The sequence below is a fragment of the Octopus sinensis genome, linkage group LG15 (assembly GCF_006345805.1).
Source record: "Octopus sinensis linkage group LG15, ASM634580v1, whole genome shotgun sequence".
Classification (NCBI taxonomy): domain Eukaryota; kingdom Metazoa; phylum Mollusca; class Cephalopoda; order Octopoda; family Octopodidae; genus Octopus; species Octopus sinensis.
The window spans coordinates 51,658,751-51,677,167 of NC_043011.1; the positions used below are offsets into that span (position 1 = coordinate 51,658,751).

Here is an 18,417-nt window from a genome sequence, read left to right on the forward strand (position 1 = left end):
TTGAAGGAGGGCTGCAGGGCAATCATCACTACAAGCTTGGCCAACAGGCAGATCTGTCCCAGATGTGACAGCAGCTGTTCAACATAACCCCATAAGTCAGCAATACCCGGACACTGAATGAGTGCAAGCAGAACTGTTTTGTCACTCAGCACAAACCTCAGACAAGTCCGTTGGACAGTACATTTATGCCTGTAGAGTTTATCTCAAAGCAGTAGCACCCCCAAAGTAGCACTGCCAGGCCAAGGACACCTGGAAATTATCCATGACAGTTCTTGACCAGAAAGTCCACCAGTACAGACAAACCAGTTCATTTTTGTCAGTGCCCAGAGTCTCACCGAGGTTATTGCAGTTCTCCGCCACTATAAATTTCTATAATCCTCTATAATCTTCTATAAATTTCTAAAGCAGAACATTCACCGATCTCATTGCCTGACTGGTAGAGGGCTGTGAGTGCCTGATGACATTCTAGGTACCTTCTTTTCTTCACTCAGGACTGCAGCTCTGTCAAGGAGATGAGCTGTGGAAAGATGAGTCTCACAAACGGAGCCCAGACATGCTTACCATCCAGAAATCATTGCAGGTGGCGTAACCAAAGAGCATGTCTGTGCAATTGGAGCCACAGCATACCTAATCCACCACTTAGAGGATGCTGGTAACAGACTGATCACCTGACCATTGGAACGCGTCCCTTCCACAAGAATTTAAGTAAGTAACTGGGACAAGGCATGGCAGTCAGGTGATAAATTATAACAGAGATGATGTAGGCATTTGCCTCCACTGTCTGACCTTTCAGGGACAGCTTCCTCTCATCCCATTTCTGGGTAAGACTGGCCACCCTGTTTGCCAGTCATACTGTAATATCTCTTTCCTTCACTTGCCCTAGGGTGCTGAGTGTATCTTGACAAGTGATTGCAACAAACATGAAGATTAAAAGTAAACAACAACAACAAATACTCTGATGCAACACTAATAATAATAATGAAGCTGGTTGTATAGAGATATATCTATGTATATATGTGTCTCCTTAGCTTGACTTTGTGCAACAGATGCAAAGGAGAAGTGATGTCCACTTTTTCATTATATTTGTTTCAGTCATTTGACTGCAGCCATTTAGGTGTTTCAGTCAAACAAATTGATCCTAAGACTCATTTGTTTTTAAGCCTAGTACTTATTCTATCAGTCTGTTTTGCCAAACCACTAAGTAATGGAGATATAAACACACCAACATCAGTTGTCAAACAGTGATGGAGTGACAAACAGAAAGACACACGTACACATATACCATAAAAACCCATGTAATTTGCACACCTGTGCAATTTACACAGGTGATTTTTAGGATAAAATTGGTTAAAAACAGCTTCTACTCATGTAAAATTTACACCCAAAAGTTTTCAGAATTGCCGATATGGCCAGGGGGAAAAGGTTTTTAATGTAGTTGTATTTAGCATAATTTCACTTATTTGTGATTAGATTTCATTAAATTTTCATTAAATAAAAACAATTTCTGTTTAACAGGTGTCACATTAAAAGCTATTAAATTACAAAATGTTTATGTTGTTTATAATAAACTTTCTTGCCCACAAGAGATTATGTCTGATCTTTAACATACTGCTGTATGTCTTCTCAAATCACGATCACAGGAAAAGTTGTTGATAGGCATTATCAACAAAAACAAAGCTGATAATCAAACTGATTGTGTAAACAGAATTCTGATCCGTCAAAAGCATCTTCTTGTCTCAAGCTCTGATTTTCCACGAATTCTTGTCGGAACCTGTGATACGTCAGACTTCAAAATGTAGTTAACTATTTAATGGCTTTAGTAAATTTATATAGAAAAAGTAAGCATTATACCGTCCAGCATAAATAAAAGTCAATTTCATTATATTAAAAGTCAACTTCCAGTATGAATGTTTTTGTTTTGTACATCAATTTTCAACATGAAAAATTTTTTAAAATTCTGGAAACGATCTACTCATGTAATTTATGCGCCCCTAAAGTTTATTTGTATTTTTGTGAAAAACAATATGTAAATTACATGGGTTTTTATAGTATATATGATGGGTTTCTTTCAGTTTTTGTCTACCAAATCCACGCACAAGACTTATAGTAGAAGACACTTGCCCAAGGTGCCACGCAGTGAGACTGAACCTGGAACCATATGATTGGGAAGTGAGCTACTTACCACACAGCCACACCTGCACCTATAGTTTACAACCCCCTAAAAGAAATACCTGGCTATAGGTAAATATTGCCTTGTTTGGAAATAATTAATTGTTGGTGACAGGAAGGCCATTTGACTATAGAAAATCCCCCCTCAATGAGTTTCATCTAAACTACACATTCATGGAAAAGTTCCTCTGTGTGTGTGTGTGTGTGTGTGTGTGTGTGTGTGTGTGTGTGTGTGTGTGTGTGTGTATGTGTGTGTGTGTGTATGCAAATATATATATAAACATATAGATATATACATAAACACACTCACATATATATACATAAATACATATATATATATATATATACATAAATGCATACATACATACAACAAATAAATATATAAAGACATAAAGACATATATATACATACATATAAATATATACATACATACATTTACATATATGCATACAGGCTGGCACCAACAGTAAACAACATGAAATACAAAAACAAATGAGTTCAATACACAAACAAGAGAAACAAATAGAAAACAGGACAAGTAACACAAAGAACGACCCTTCATCAGTTGTCAGCTGTCTATGCTCGACGTGAGGGGCAGACAGGCTGCTGACAACTTATGAAGGCTCGTTCTTTGTGTTACTTGTCCTGTTTTCCAATTGTTTCTTTGGTTGTTTGCGTTTTTCGTATTTCATGTTGTTTACTTTTGGTGACGTCCTGTACTCTTATATGCAAATGTGTGTGTGTGTATATATATATATATATATATATTATTATTATTATTATTATTATTTGATTGAACGCCACACATCCATTTCCAAGTAAGTTTATCATATATATATATATATATATATATATATATATATATATATATATATATATATATATATACACACACATTCATACATACATATATCCATTCATACATACAAATAATTTATATACATGTGTGTGTGTGTGTGTACATATATACATACATATATATTTCTATACATGTAAAGGAAGAAGGAATAAGCTGAGGCTAATGGCAATTCAGTTTAAGTTGTGAAGATCGATAGATGAAGTAGGGCAGGTGCACCAATGCACCAACAAATAAGTGGTGTAGTTGTTGCTGTGTCATGTTTGAATATAATTAAATAGCCTGTATTTAAAATTGAATTTCATCCTACCAAGAAACATAGAATTATTTAAGATAGAGGAAATTAGTTGATCGAAGGAACAATACATAGATAATAATTATAATAATAAATAAATGTCTGACATCTTAGTTCTATAATAGCTACCAGCAGGTCAGTAGATGTCTGTCTCTCATAGTTTGGTTCATTTCAATGAGAAATGGCCAATATCTAGAAACATGGCATTCTTAGTACCCCACGTGTGCAATATTGATAATAACAATTTTATAGAATTTATATTTAGAATTAAATTGTCTTGTTATAAGGAACGTGCAATTATTAAAATTGTCCTATAATAGCATCAACCAATGAATGCTGCAGTCATTGCTGAGTGAGTGTTCATGTGTGGGTATAAGTAAATGGCTTATATTTGAAATTAAATTTTGTCCTGCTTGGAAGCACAGAAATATTTAAGACTGAGTAAGTTAGGAAAGAGAAGGGAAAATATATACAGATGATGATGATGATGAGGATAACTACAAGACAATGTGAATAACAATGATAAATAATCTGTGACATCTTTGCTCTATAATAGCAGCAAGCATTGAATAACAGACATGTGCTCCAGCATGGCTGCTGTTATATGACTGAAACAAATAAAAGAATAAAAGAATGTGTGTGTGTGTGTGTGTGTGTGTGCGTGTCGGTTTCAAATTTTGCACAAGGCCAGCACGTTTGAGCAAGGGGGTAAAGTGATTATATTGACCCCAATCCACAATTGCTACTTATTGATTCCGAAAGGATGAAAGGTAAAGTTGGCTTTGGTAGAATTTGACCTCAGAACATAAAGACAGACAAAATGCCGCTAAGCATTTTGCCTGACATGCTAACAATTCAGCTAGCCTGCCAAATTACAAAAGCAGATCTAGTAATGTAACTTTATCTGTTGGACATACATAATGTATATGCTTTGTTTGTACACCAAATTTACTGCAGGACAGTGTCCATGGAAAGCTCCCAGATGATGCTGAATTGCACAAACCGAGTGAGACCACTTGCCTCAGAATCATTGAGAATGGTAGATATCGGGATCTCACCATTATTTTGGCTTATCAATATCTTTTACCTGGATCATCTAAAAATGAAGAAAATTGCTGGTCTATGACTTAATGGCAAATAGAGTGAAGTCTATTTGTTGATGTGATGCAGCATAGCAGATGTGAAAGAAGATTAAATTACGAATTAAAAGCAGCTCCAATATTGTAAACATCTATATATTACTGGTGCTGGTGTCACATAAAAAACACTGGTTTGGTGCCACATAAAAAAACACTGGTGCTGGTGCCACATAAAAAACAGTGGTACTGGTGCTATGTCAAAAGCACTGGCACTGGAACCACATAAAAAGCATCCAGTACACTCCAGCTGTACAAACTGTACCAGGACAGACAATGGAGCCTAGTTTGGCCCCTGGCCTTACTAGACCCTGTCAAATCATCCAGCTCACGCCAGTATGCAAAACAGACATTAAATAATGATGATGATATATTTACACACACACACACACACACATGAATAAGCACATCTATCTATCTATCTATCTATCTATCTATCTATCTATCTATCTATCTATCTAAATACACACACACACACACACACATTTAGTCCTATCCATGTCAGTGAGGAAAATGGACATTAAGCAATGATGTGTGTGTGTGGTGTGTGTGTGAAAGAGGAATGACAGACAAACAATTATAAGAGTAAGCAATGTATTTATATGATATATATATATATATATATATATATATGCATGTGAATGGGTGTCTTATTCAGCTTCTGCTAAGGTAGAGAAAAACAGGGTCTTCTTGAAAAAATTTGTATGTCAAGCAAGAAAGACAATGGTTATTTCATTAACGCCAACAAAATCTCACCATCCTACAGTAATGATAATGAAAGGTAATAACCAAAAATATATATCGATTTTTGGTTTTTTGTACACCTGCAAAAGTCACTGAAGTACAAAAGACATTTCATACAATGGAATCTCAGAAAATTGTACTGCCTAAGGGGAGTACTTCAAGTATTGGAACAGTATAGTAATCCTTTTTATATATATATGTGTGCCTCTGTGTGTGTGTGTATATATATATATATATATATATATATATATATATATATATATGTGTGTATATATGTAAATGCATGTGTGTATGTATGTGTAGTGTGCATGATATATATACATATGTAATAGAGGAGAGTATAGTAGAGGAAGACATATGTTCTAACTAAATATAGTGTGATAGTAAAAAGAATTCATTGTACTGGAAATCTATATTTTGGATATTCCATTTTGGCATTGTCTATTTTTGTTCGCAATTTCCATCTGTCCGTTTTGGAAATTACTGCTGAATTCGGTGTGAAATACTTTGCTAGCAACTGTGAACTGTGATATTTGGTCAATTTAATAATACAGGAGCTCTGGCTTCAATTTACTCTTCCATTGAAAACAACTATGGTAATTCTTAACCTAGTAAGAGAGCTTGTATATGATTACTGACTCATGGGGAGAGTCACCAGGTAGTCATTTTAACCAGTGGAGATGCCTCTATGTAGTCCTTGAAGTCAATGAGGGTGTTTCTATGTGGTCATTCTAACCAATGAGGGACCATCTATGTGGTTGCTTGACCAGCTAGAATTAACAACCAAATGACTTCCAAATTACAGTTTTCCATCTTAGAAAACATGCCTTTAATAATTTGGTACTGGGCATTATGTGCTTCAGAAAGAGATGGAAATGTTGTGGTTGGAATTCCATTAATCACTGATCTATTTGATCAGGTTTGACTCGGAGTTAACAACTATGGCAATCATTGATTCAATGAAAGAGTCTTTAAGGTGTCCTATAATCAGCAGGCCTCCTATAATTAGCAGTCTGAACTCCTATAAGGTTCACCTTATTATACTGGAGTAAATAGTCCTGAGTATAAAATGCCAGCAAAGACAACTAGATAATCAAAGCTGGAATGTCAGACAAATGATGAAAATTTTGCACACAGTCATAGTAGTAGATAAGACGTTGGAACACAGTGCCAGAGGTATTGAGTTCATATCCACTGCAGGTGTGTATATTATGTTTTTCTTTTAAGTCAGTACACTTTACTTTATATGCCTCCATTCACATAATCAAGGCAAGTGACCCAGTGGTTAGATTCTTGAACTCATGATTGTAAGGTTATTGGTTTGATTCCTGGAACAGGTGGCATGTTGTATCTTTGGGCAAGGTCGCTCTAGTCCGCTCAGCTGATAACAAGTGCCATCTGGGAAAGTGTGGCACCTTGCAGACTATTATCTTTTATCTTTTACTTGTTTCAGTCATTAGACTGCATCCATGCAGGAGCACTGCTTTGAAGAAATTTTAGTTGAATGAATCGGCCCCAGTACTTATTTTTTGATACTTATTTTGGTACTTATTTTATCGGTCTCTTTTGTTGAACTGCTAAGTTGCAAGGACATAAACCTATCATCACCAGTTGTCAAACAGTGATGGAGAGACAAACATACATACATACACATATATATACGATAGGTTTTTTTTTTCAGTCTACCAAATCCATGATGTTGATTGGATGCGTGATTTTTATCACTCTGGGTACATGTCCTCAGATTGTACTGTCCTCAGATTGACACCCAAACACTCTGAAATATTCGTATTGGCGTTTCCAGTGTGAATGCCAAGCAGTACAGCATGTTGTTTCCAAATTTCTGGCTGAGTGAATTGCATGATGGTGCTGTTTTTCTAACAGACAGTGCCCAGTTGACCCTACTATACTGTGTAGTCAACAAAATCAAAAACAAACAATGTACATGCGTGAAATTAAAAATATAAAATGGTGACGATTTACCCATCATACTCTGTATATATATATATAAATATAACAAGGTGAAGACTGGAAATTTAAGTTTAGGAGCTTCACAAGCCCTTTGGAATACTGGAAGTATTCATTTTATTTACATATATCACAAAGTTTATAACAGCAAGAGAGATTTTATCTCATACATCTTTCAATTGTGTATAACCAGCTATAAGACCAATGCTAAGTAATGAGCTTTTAAGGAACTCTTGATAAGAATTAGAATTAATAGAATTATCATATAGAATAATATTAATAGAATTATAGTCTGTAGACTATTTTCTTTAGTTATACCAATAAATGTAGTCTTGGACATTGACATAAATTAGCCTAACCTTTCTCTCTGAGTTTAATGAAATAAGTACCAGTCACATATCACAATTAATTCAATTAATCATATATAAAATTGATGCTGTTCAATAAGGAGACACCTGCAAGTGATAAGTGTAAACCATTTTGATTTAAACATGAGTCAAATCAATTAGGAAACTGCAGTAAAGTTGCTCTAGCTGAAGAGAATAGCAGTCAAATGTATCTCATATCACACCCTACCAGGAAACATTGGCTAATGTAGCCCCAGACAACATAAAAGAAGAGATGGTCATGGCAAGAAATATTTTTGATCATAGGTTTTCTTCTGTGTAGTCTTACTTGAGGCAAAAGAACAGCAGTGCTAGCCCACTAAGTTAACAAGGGATCCTCTATAAGGTTGCTCATGCTGCTAGAATTAATATACTAAATCACATAAGGCGACAAGCTGACAGAACTGTTAGCAAGCTGGGCAAAATGCTTAGTGGTATATTGTCTGTCTTCAGGTTCTAAGTTCAAATTCTGCTGAAGTTGACTTTGCCTTTCATCCTTTCATCCTTTCAGAGTCAATAAGTACCAGCTGAATACCGGAGTCAGTTTAACCAATTTATCCCTCCTCGAAAATTGCTGGCCCTGTGCCAAAATTTTGAAACCAATATACTAAGCCTCAGTCACAGATAACACTAAGCCTAAAGAAAGAAAAAAAAAAAGAGATGGTCACAGCTGGAATGCCTTTCATCAAAGGTCTGCTCCTTCAGGGTTAACCAAAAACTAAACGAACAACCTGTCAGCCATTAGTACACAAGTATCACTGGAACTACCATTACCAATCTATAGTTTCTCTGTTTTCAAAATATTATCATCTCCCACCCTTTTGTCTAACTCATTGCATCATACACACCTTGCTACCTCTCACTGTCCCCCACCTTCACCTTACCCCCCCCTCTCCAGTCTTCTTTTCATCAGTCATAATTGCATTTAATTTGTGATTTATGATTTCCCTTTTAGCTCCACCAACACCAACGCTACCAATCACTACCACTAATACCATCACCAACAACCACCATTAACACCTTTACCACCAGCAGGCTGTAATTCTAATATCACATTAATGAAAGAGGCTAGAGATAGATAGATAGAGAGAGAGAGAGAGAGAGAGAGAGAGATACAGAGAGATAGAGAGAGAGAGATACAGAGAGATACAGAGAGAGAGATAAAGAGAGAAATGGGGTGAGCTGGCAGGGGGTTGATTAGTAATAACACTCAGATCTCTAATCACTAGTGTTTAATCCATTAAGCTTTGTCTTCCACTTTCATTTAGTAAATAGAACAAAGTGCTCTGCCAGCTTTTTATACCCTTAATACCTACCCTCTATACACTGATGATTTAAAGACTGTCTGTCTGTCCCTCTCTCTGTGTATTTATGTGTGTGTGCATGCACAACCACATACATAAACAGATGTATTGTATAAACATGTGTGTGTGTGTGCGCATGTGTGTGTGTGTGTGTATTTCTGTATACAACAATCACTAACAGATATAAACACTTGATAAAAGTATGAATGTGTACACATACAAACACACACACACACACATTCATCCACCCACATAAGCACCCGTATAGTGTGTTTGCATGTATGGTTGGCAGTATCCACAACCAGAAACACATTATATAATTGGGAGTGTGTATATGTATGTACACACACACACACACACACAAACACATTCATATGTAAACACACACATCATCATCATCATTTTAATGTACACATTCTGATGCTAGTTTGGGTTAGATGGAATTCATTGAGGCAGGTTTTCTATGGTCAGATGCCCTTCCTATACATACACACACATGCATGCACACACACACATGCATGCACACACACATATGTATATCTATCTCTCTCTCTCTCTCTCTCTATATATATATATATATATATACACACACACATACACACACAAACATATGTATGTACATACATTTATCTATCTATTTATATATATGTATATATAACCATTTTCTTCTTCTCCTATATATATATATATATATTTATATATACATACATACATACATGTGTGTGTACGTGTGCGTATGTGTATGTATATATATATATGTATATGTATGTATACATATATGTATGTGTATATATATATTTGTGTGTGTGTGTATATATATATATATATAAATCCCAAAAATGGAACAAGAACACAACAGATGACAATAAAGGGAACATTTATATATATATATATATATATATATAATAGTTATCGCCATACTAATATGGCATTCTTATAAAAATAAGAAAAAAGCTGTCCGCTTATTAGCTCCATGAGGCCATCGCCTTAAGTTAGCTATTTGATACACAAACTGTATCCATATAACCTTCGAACAAGGGAGGTCAGTCGCTCCACACTACAGCTACAGACGCGTTTCGGGGTATTGCCCCTTTTCAATGCAGCGTAGCCAGCCAGTAGGTGTCGCTTCCGACAATCTCTGTTCGATGGTTTTATTTACCTAGTTTCGGTGGAATACATCCACTTGTTTTCAATAATAGAAATATTAAAATAACTAAGTCTCTCTAAAAGAGAACAGCAGATGTATTCCACCGAAACTAGGTAAATAAAACCATCGAACAGAGATTGTCGGAAGCGACACCTGCTGGCTGGCTACGCTGCATTGAAAAGGGGCAATACCCCGAAACGCGTCTGTAGCTGCCGGTCAAGTAGTGTGGAGCGACTGACCTCCCTTGTTCGAAGGTTATATGGATACAGTTTGTGTATCAAATAGCTAACTTAAGGCGATGGCCTCATGGAGCTAATAAGCGGACAGCTTTTTTCTATTTTTATAAGAATGCCATATTAGTATGGCGATAACTATTTTTTCCGGGAACGCTGCCGCTGTTCTCTTTTAGAGAGACTTAGTTATTTTAATATTTCTATTATTGAAAACAAGTGGATGTATTCCACCGAAACTAGGTAAATAAAACCATCGAACAGAGATTGTCGGAAGCGACACCTACTGGCTGGCTACGCTGCATTGAAAAGGGGCAATACCCCGAAACGCGTCTGTAGCTGCCGGTCAAGTAGTGTGGAGCGACTGACCTCCCTTGTTCGAAGGTATATGGATACAGTTGTGTATCAAATAGCTAACTTAAGGCGATGGCCTCATGGAGCTAATAAGCGGACAGCTTTTTTCTTATTTTTATAAGAATGCCATATTAGTATGGCGATAACTATTATTTTCCGGGAACGCTGCCGCTGTTCTCTTTTAGAGAGACTTAGTTATTTTAATATTTCTATTATTGAAAACAAGTGGATGTATTCCACCGAAACTAGGTAAATAAAACCATCGAACAGAGATTGTCGGAAGCGACACCTACTGGCTGGCTACGCTGCATTGAAAAGGGGCAATACCCCGAACGCGTCTGTAGCTGCCGGTCAAGTAGTGTGGAGCGACTGACATCCCTTGTTCGAAGGTTATATGGATACAGTTTGTGTATCAAATAGCTAACTTAAGGCGATGGCCTCATGGAGCTAATAAGCGGACAGCTTTTTTCTTATTTTTATAAGAATGCCATATTAGTATGGCGATAACTATTATTTTCCGGGAACGCTGCCGCTGTTCTCTTTTAGAGAGACTTAGTTATTTTAATATTTCTATATATATATACATATATATATATATATATATGTACACACACGCACACATATATTTATCAATCATATCTTTTTCTTGTTTGATGTCTAATACATCTAGCCAATTTATTTGTTAATTTTTCGGCTAAAATTATAGAAAAGAATCATCATCATTATCATCATCACCACAACATTTCTCTCATGATATATCAACATCATATTAAAAAAAACAAAAAAAAACACCATTTCTATATTTTTCAGCAGAATCATCACTGTTATTGTAGTTGTCATTTCTGCCAATGCTGCCACTACTGTTGCTACCACCACTGCCACCACTACCTTATCTATCTTTATTCATTTGCTTTGCAGCTTTTGAAACTATACACAACCATATGAAGAAGGACACTGTTTCAGTCAGGCAAAATGAAAAAATAAAAAACTGTCCATTCAGCACTTGCCTAGGTCAGCTGCTTTAGATATTAGACTCTACAATTTATATTCAATGACGCTGTTTAGCCTGTGTAATATAGCAGCCATACTTCCCTCAACAAACACTTTTTTTTTGTTTTTAAAAAGGGGTTCACATAAATAAATAGTCAATTTTGAACATCTTTTAGGCACAGGTATGGCTGTGTGGTAGAGAAGCTTGCTCTTCCTGATCATATGGTCTTGAGTTCAATCTCACTGCATGACACTTTTGGCAAGTATCTTTTACTATAGCCCCACTCTAACCCAAAACCTTGTGATTGCATTTGGTAGATGGAAACTGAAAGAATCTGTCATAAATTTGTGTGTGCATGTGTTTGCATGCATGAGTGTTTATGTGTATCCTTGTCCTGACATTGTGTGATGGTTGAATGAGCATCATTATCATACAAGTGATGCTGTTTGCACACTTCTGTGAGAAACATGCCTGGTCTTGGGGAAATATTACCTTGCTTAGCAACAAGAGAGGTTGGCAATGGGAAGGGCTTCTGGCTGCAGAAAATCTGCCTCAACAAATTCTGTCTGACTCATACAAGTATAGAAAAGCGAATGTTAAACGATGATGATGATGATTAAGAACAATGCAATAATCACAGCTAGAAATATGGACCAAATGAAGGACAAAGATCATCATGTCACACTGAGTTCAACCCTATAGAGGAAAAATGCCATTCCTTGAGAGTAAGAGAGTTAGGTACTGATCCAACAACCTGCTATGGTGAAGCACATAGTGCTGTAGGAATGCACAGGCACAAGAGTTTTTTTCTCAAAGGTTGTATTGTATGTACTGCAAAATACTTAGGCAATAGTAAGAGGGAGAAAAATAGTGATGCAATAAGTAAAGAAAGAAAGTTGCAAAAAGAAATTATATAAAATATGAACTTCTACATACCAATCTGCAAGATGTAGAATTAATAACCTTTGCCAGAGGATAGAGAGAATGTTTGTTTGCCCAGCACTTTTTCCATGGAATACACAAATGGCAGCAAGATTTCCTGAAAAAAAAAAGGAGATGATTATGAAAAATTTATACAACCTATTTTCGTTAATTGAAATAATTGAAAAACAAATGACAGTAGTAGAATTGTGAGTTTGATTCCCGAACTGAGTAGTACATTATACCCTCAAGCAAGGTACTTCATTTCACTTTGTTCCAGTCTACTCAGCTGAAAATGAGTCCCAGCTAAGTGTACTGGTGCATCCTTTTCTCCTTTCAGCTGTCACATTCTCGATGTTCCGCTGGGCTAAGGAGTGCTAAAGCTGAGAGAGTGTCTATATCTGCTTACGCTTACATTGGCACCTTAAACAATTAACAAAAGCATGGCACAATTTACCATGTGAAACTCACTTACAAGTGATGGCTGTAGATATACTTTTTTTTGTGCATGTGTGTGTAGATAACAACAAAGTTCTTTTCTGGATTAGCATTATTGAAACTTTAGTGATTAAATTTGATTCTGAAACTGACAAGATCAAAGATTAAAAAAAAAGAAAAGATTTATCTTTTTATTCCAGTTTAATCCAGGCTGAGCTTTTCCAAACACTAAACTCACAGTGCAGTATCATCTCAGTGAGTACATCAATGGGTTAAAGTTTTATCGAAGTTAAAGACAGTACTATTGGTGATATCAATGTGTCAAATTTGTTGCTCTCGTTTAGTAAAACCAAATGGAATTGGTCGAACAAAAAAGATTATGGTTAAATTTGTTATGCCAATCGCAAAACAATTATTACAAGTATTAATATTAAATGGTTTAATTGTTATCTAAGTGAGTAACCCTTAAAATATTAAATTTGTTAATTGTGTAAGTGAACCCAGAGTTAATCTTGTAACAGTAATAATTTAGCTCTAGATTAGCTCTAATTGGTTAGAAATATGATCAAAGACAATCCATGACCTTCTCATCTTTTATATATCTGTGATCACAAGGCCAAAGAGTCCATCCTTTTTATAAGATACTAGACTGTGATTTGAAGAAGCTTTTGTTAATATTTCTAGCAGCATAAAACAACTTATGTAGAAGCACTTTTAGTGTTATTCCACTGGTCATGCCATTAATGAAACAGCTATGCAGTTGCTCAACCTGCTAGATACAGTAACCAAATCTTTCTTCAATCACATCCAATCATCTTAGAAAAAGGTAGGATACATAAGATAATATGGCTTTAGATGAAAATAAGAGGAAGGTCATGACTAGAACTCATTTGATCATAAGCCTGCTTGATGAAGGCCAACCTAGGGTTAAACAACAACAACAACTTACTCAGCAGCAAGAACATCAATGTTATAAATCAAGTGAAATCACTTCAACTGAAAATCACAACAGTTCTTGCCCACTGAGAACTTACCCTTACTCTCCAGCACTTGCCTATTGTCCTGTTGGCAGTAACCAATAATTCCATCATAGCCCATAACCGGAGCTAAATCCAGCACTGCAAGCTAACAAAAATAATTCATCAGTCAAACAGTGTGCCCTGCCATGTATAGTAATTAGCTGCATCTCCAAATGATATCTATGCGATCTAGGTGGGCAGTACCACCCAATGGTAACTATTTAATAATAGGTGTTTGAGCCTATCATAGCACAGCACTGATTAATATCATAAATTGCTGGCTTTTCTTTCAGCTGGCAGGTTCAGGCCATTATCAGCTCATCTTGCTGAAGTTCCCCCTTTTCACTCTTTTACTTCTTTCAGGTAACAGACCACCCTGAAGGGTTTTAGTTAATCACATCAATCCCAATACATATTTGTACGTTTTATCAATCTCTCTATGTTGAAATGTTAGTTTATAGAACATTAACACAAAGCATGGTAAAGACAGAAATGGACAGACACAAACATACACACAAATTTATAAAATATACACAATCACAGAATGGGCTTCCATACAGTTACCAACTACCAACCTTCACTCACAAATTATTGATCAACCCAAAGTTGTAGTAGAAAATATAATTGAACCAATTTCAAAACCAATGTCTACTGTGAAGTAAGCTTCTTAACCACATAACCATGTTTGCACCTATTGTAAATACACCGCTTTTATAATAACAAAGTTGGTAAAATAATTTCATTTTTCTTTTTGACTGATTTTTGGATTCTGAGTTTAAATTTCCAGTTTTAGTTTTATTGAAACATTAGTTTTAGCAATTTAAAATTTAAAACTGGAAAATCTGAAGAAGGAGAAAACAAAAATGAAACCAAAAAATATTGAATTAAATTTCCTACTCTCGGTTTTTATCAAATTTTTTTTCCCTGTAGTTGTTATTTTCTGCACTAGTCTTAATATTCAAACCCCACCACCCAATCCAATATCATGATGAATACTGTTATGCTGGTGTAAACACACAATTTATTCACCTGAAGCAATGACAACTTCACAAGACATTAGTCACAACTATTTTATCACTATTTAGCTGGATATCTGTAATTAAGCACCAAATGTTTGAAGGAGTTTTTGTAAGCCAGATGTGAGATCATCTTATTAAGTTAACGAATAAACCTCATTTCACTTAAGTGGTCAACTTCAATGAAATGAAGAGAAGTTATTGAATTTGAATCTTAAACGTAGATAATTTCAATGTTGTTAACGATTTCTTTTTCTTGTTTTTCAACCTCTTTGTAATAAAATGTCTTCAACTAACTTAAAATATATCGTGTTTTTCAAGAACATTTTCCTTGCAATTATTGATCTTGTTGGTTTTAATTGCATTAAGCCATTTCTTTTCTCCTTTCTGGGTTTTAAGACAAAAGATAGAAATGAACTTGGAGATGTCTTAATTGTATTTGGATCAGCATTAGCAACTCAACAAATTTTTCACATACTTGGTTTGTTTTGTTCTCTGTTGAGATGGCAGCCAAAAGTGCGATATCAGAGCAACTGATTTTAAATTAAATAATCACACAATTAAATCAACAACATTTCTTCTATACTATTCAATCACAAACTAAACCAAAGAGCTGGATATCAGTTGCTAACCGTGACTGCCACTAGCAAAGGAAACAACGACAGAATATCTATATAGTTGCCCAATCTGCTAAAAACAGCAGCTAAATTTCAGATTCATTTGATAATGTTATCTTGGGCTCTATAAATATGGGGAAAATATATGATGACTACAACTGGAATTTCTTTAATCATTGGCCTACTCAATCAGGCTGGCCTAGGGATAAATAACAACAATTATCTGCAAAATATCTAAACTTGTCAAACACTGATTGAGTATATTTTGTCTCTCTTTTGGTGGAAGAACCAACATGATATCAATTGGTTCTAGTCAATGGTCACTTATGTAGTATATTCTTTTTATTGTGATGCTTGTAGGCCTCCATGAGTGTACATTCTGCTATTTACCATCTGAGTAAAATCAGAATCAAAGGGGTCCATAGGTAAAAAAATAATCATTGAAAACTACTGTTCTAGATCCTTCAATCATACAAAAAACAAAACAAACATGACCATCCACTGAGAAGAGAATGCAACAGGGTATCAGATCAGACAGAATTTCAACATATCTAATTTGTCATATTACATATATATATATATATATATATAGTAATAACAATAATAAATTCCATCCTTTGATGGAATTTATGAATATTTAAATGCATCACTACATGTGATTCCACAGATTACATGTTTCTTAAGATCATAGTCCAAATTCCTGAGATGATTACAGTGCAGTCTGTAGTGTCCATGGACATTTGGTAGATCATGTAATTTGTAGAAATGCACCTAGTTATGCATTAAAATATTTATAAATTTCATCTTCAGGATTATTATTATTATTATTACTATATTAATCTTACATTATATCAGCACAGCTTGGTGCAACCCCAAAAAACTAGAATTGCCAATTAACATCATTAAGCTGTAGCCAGCATAACAGAATAGGAGCTTTTATATCCATATTCAAGATTTCTCCCATAAATAAACTTAAAGAATATATATATATAAATATATATATATATATATATATATATATATATATATATATATATATATATATATATATATATGAGGGAATATTATTCCAAACTTACAGGGAAAAGTTCAATAATTTATTTGCACATTACTTAATCATTGTTATATGTTTTATCTTATATTTAATCGTTCTATGATATGTAATTTTTCTAAATGGTGTCATTTAATTTTTCATTATTGAATTGATAAAAGTTTTTTTTATAATTTTTATATATATATATATATATATATATATATATATATATATATATACATATCATCATCATCATTGCCATTATTCTAACATTTATTTTTTCATTCTTGCATAGCTCAGATGAGACTAAGTTGGAACAGTTTCCTAGGGCTGGATGCCCCTCTTGATGCTAACCCTCACCTGTTTCCAAGCAAGGTAATAATTTTACTATCTGTTGAACAATGAACAGCCCAGACATGGATATATAAAGAACTTGAAACAAACAACATCATTTGCATGAACAGTATCCTTTTGCTCACTGAGATCTTGCAGCCTGTCAATACATGTCAGGAAGCCTGGACATGCTTTTGTGGTAGACTGAAAGCAAATGATACGGTCTGTATGAAGACTGATGCATTTGCTTACAATCAGAAAACACATGTGAAAAGAGGAAACATAACATAAGTTTACACACGCAAACTTATGTGCATATGTACACAGGCACACCACATATGCACAACCATAATATAATATATTATATATGTATGTATGTATGTATGTATGTATGTATATATATATATATATATATAAAATATAAATTAGAGATAAAACCACTATTATGCAACTCAAACAGTGATAGACATAAACCAAAACATAAAAAACAATTAATATATATTTTTTATAAAACATATAACTCATAACTAGATCTCAAAAAGTATAAAAATGAATGATCAATATATAATAAGTAAAAAAACTACATGCGTTTCATGGCTACAATTAAATTTGAATTACATTTAAGTTTAAATTCAATATATACCTATATATATCTATATATAGGATCCGATCCAATTGACAACGTAGGTGAGGTAGGTACAATAAATTCAGAGTGAATACTTGATAAATGTAAGCACCTGTATATGCCAGCTAGTAGCATAGGTGAGAGGTATATGTATCAAATGAAATAAAAAACAGAACACAAAGGATGTCGCGGTACACATGTTTCGAGCTTTATAAAACAACTTATTCTTACATCAATGTATAATCGACATAACATATAGTTTAAAGCCCTCTTCAGCCGCATGCAATTGCTACACCAAAGACCTGTATTACATTATGAAAGGTCTGAGAAAGAACATTTGGTATTATTTATAATGGTAGGTAAACTGAGTGGACAAAAGAAAGAAAGAGGCAGTCAACACATTTAGTAGGAGTTACATATATTATTTAATAACAGTTTAACTAAGCTCTGGGCAACTTGAAGTTTCACAGCCTCGTAGAATGACCTTCTACCATCAGGCATCTTTAGACACCTGACAAGACAGGTTCGTTCTATGAAACTTTAAGTCTATTTCAGATATATTTTCCATATAATTTGGCATTTATTCCAAAGAGTTAACTGAACACTGAATTTAGCGTATGGATCTAAATTATCACCTATGAATATTTGCAGTGGATTTGAACATAAAACATACATGATGTTAGGCATACATTTAGCTGTTTTCTTCCTACTACAGGAAAGATGTATATACAGCCTGCTTCCAAATTTTTGACTATGTTGGTTTACACAGATGAGAATGGCAGTTTTACAACTATATATGTATGCATTCATGTAAGTGTTTAGACATGTGTAAGTA

General features: G+C 34.6%; 1 protein-coding gene across 1 annotated transcript in view; it reads right to left on the minus strand.

Moving 5' to 3' along the window:
* Window positions 1–18,417, minus strand: part of LOC115219688 (putative uncharacterized protein DDB_G0277255) — a 526,870-nt gene that overhangs the window by 325,460 nt on the left and 182,993 nt on the right. The window contains exon 2 of the mRNA XM_036509471.1: window positions 12,517–12,619. The gene's annotated coding sequence lies outside the window, so the exon portion shown is untranslated. The remainder of the gene's footprint in view (window positions 1–12,516; window positions 12,620–18,417) is intronic.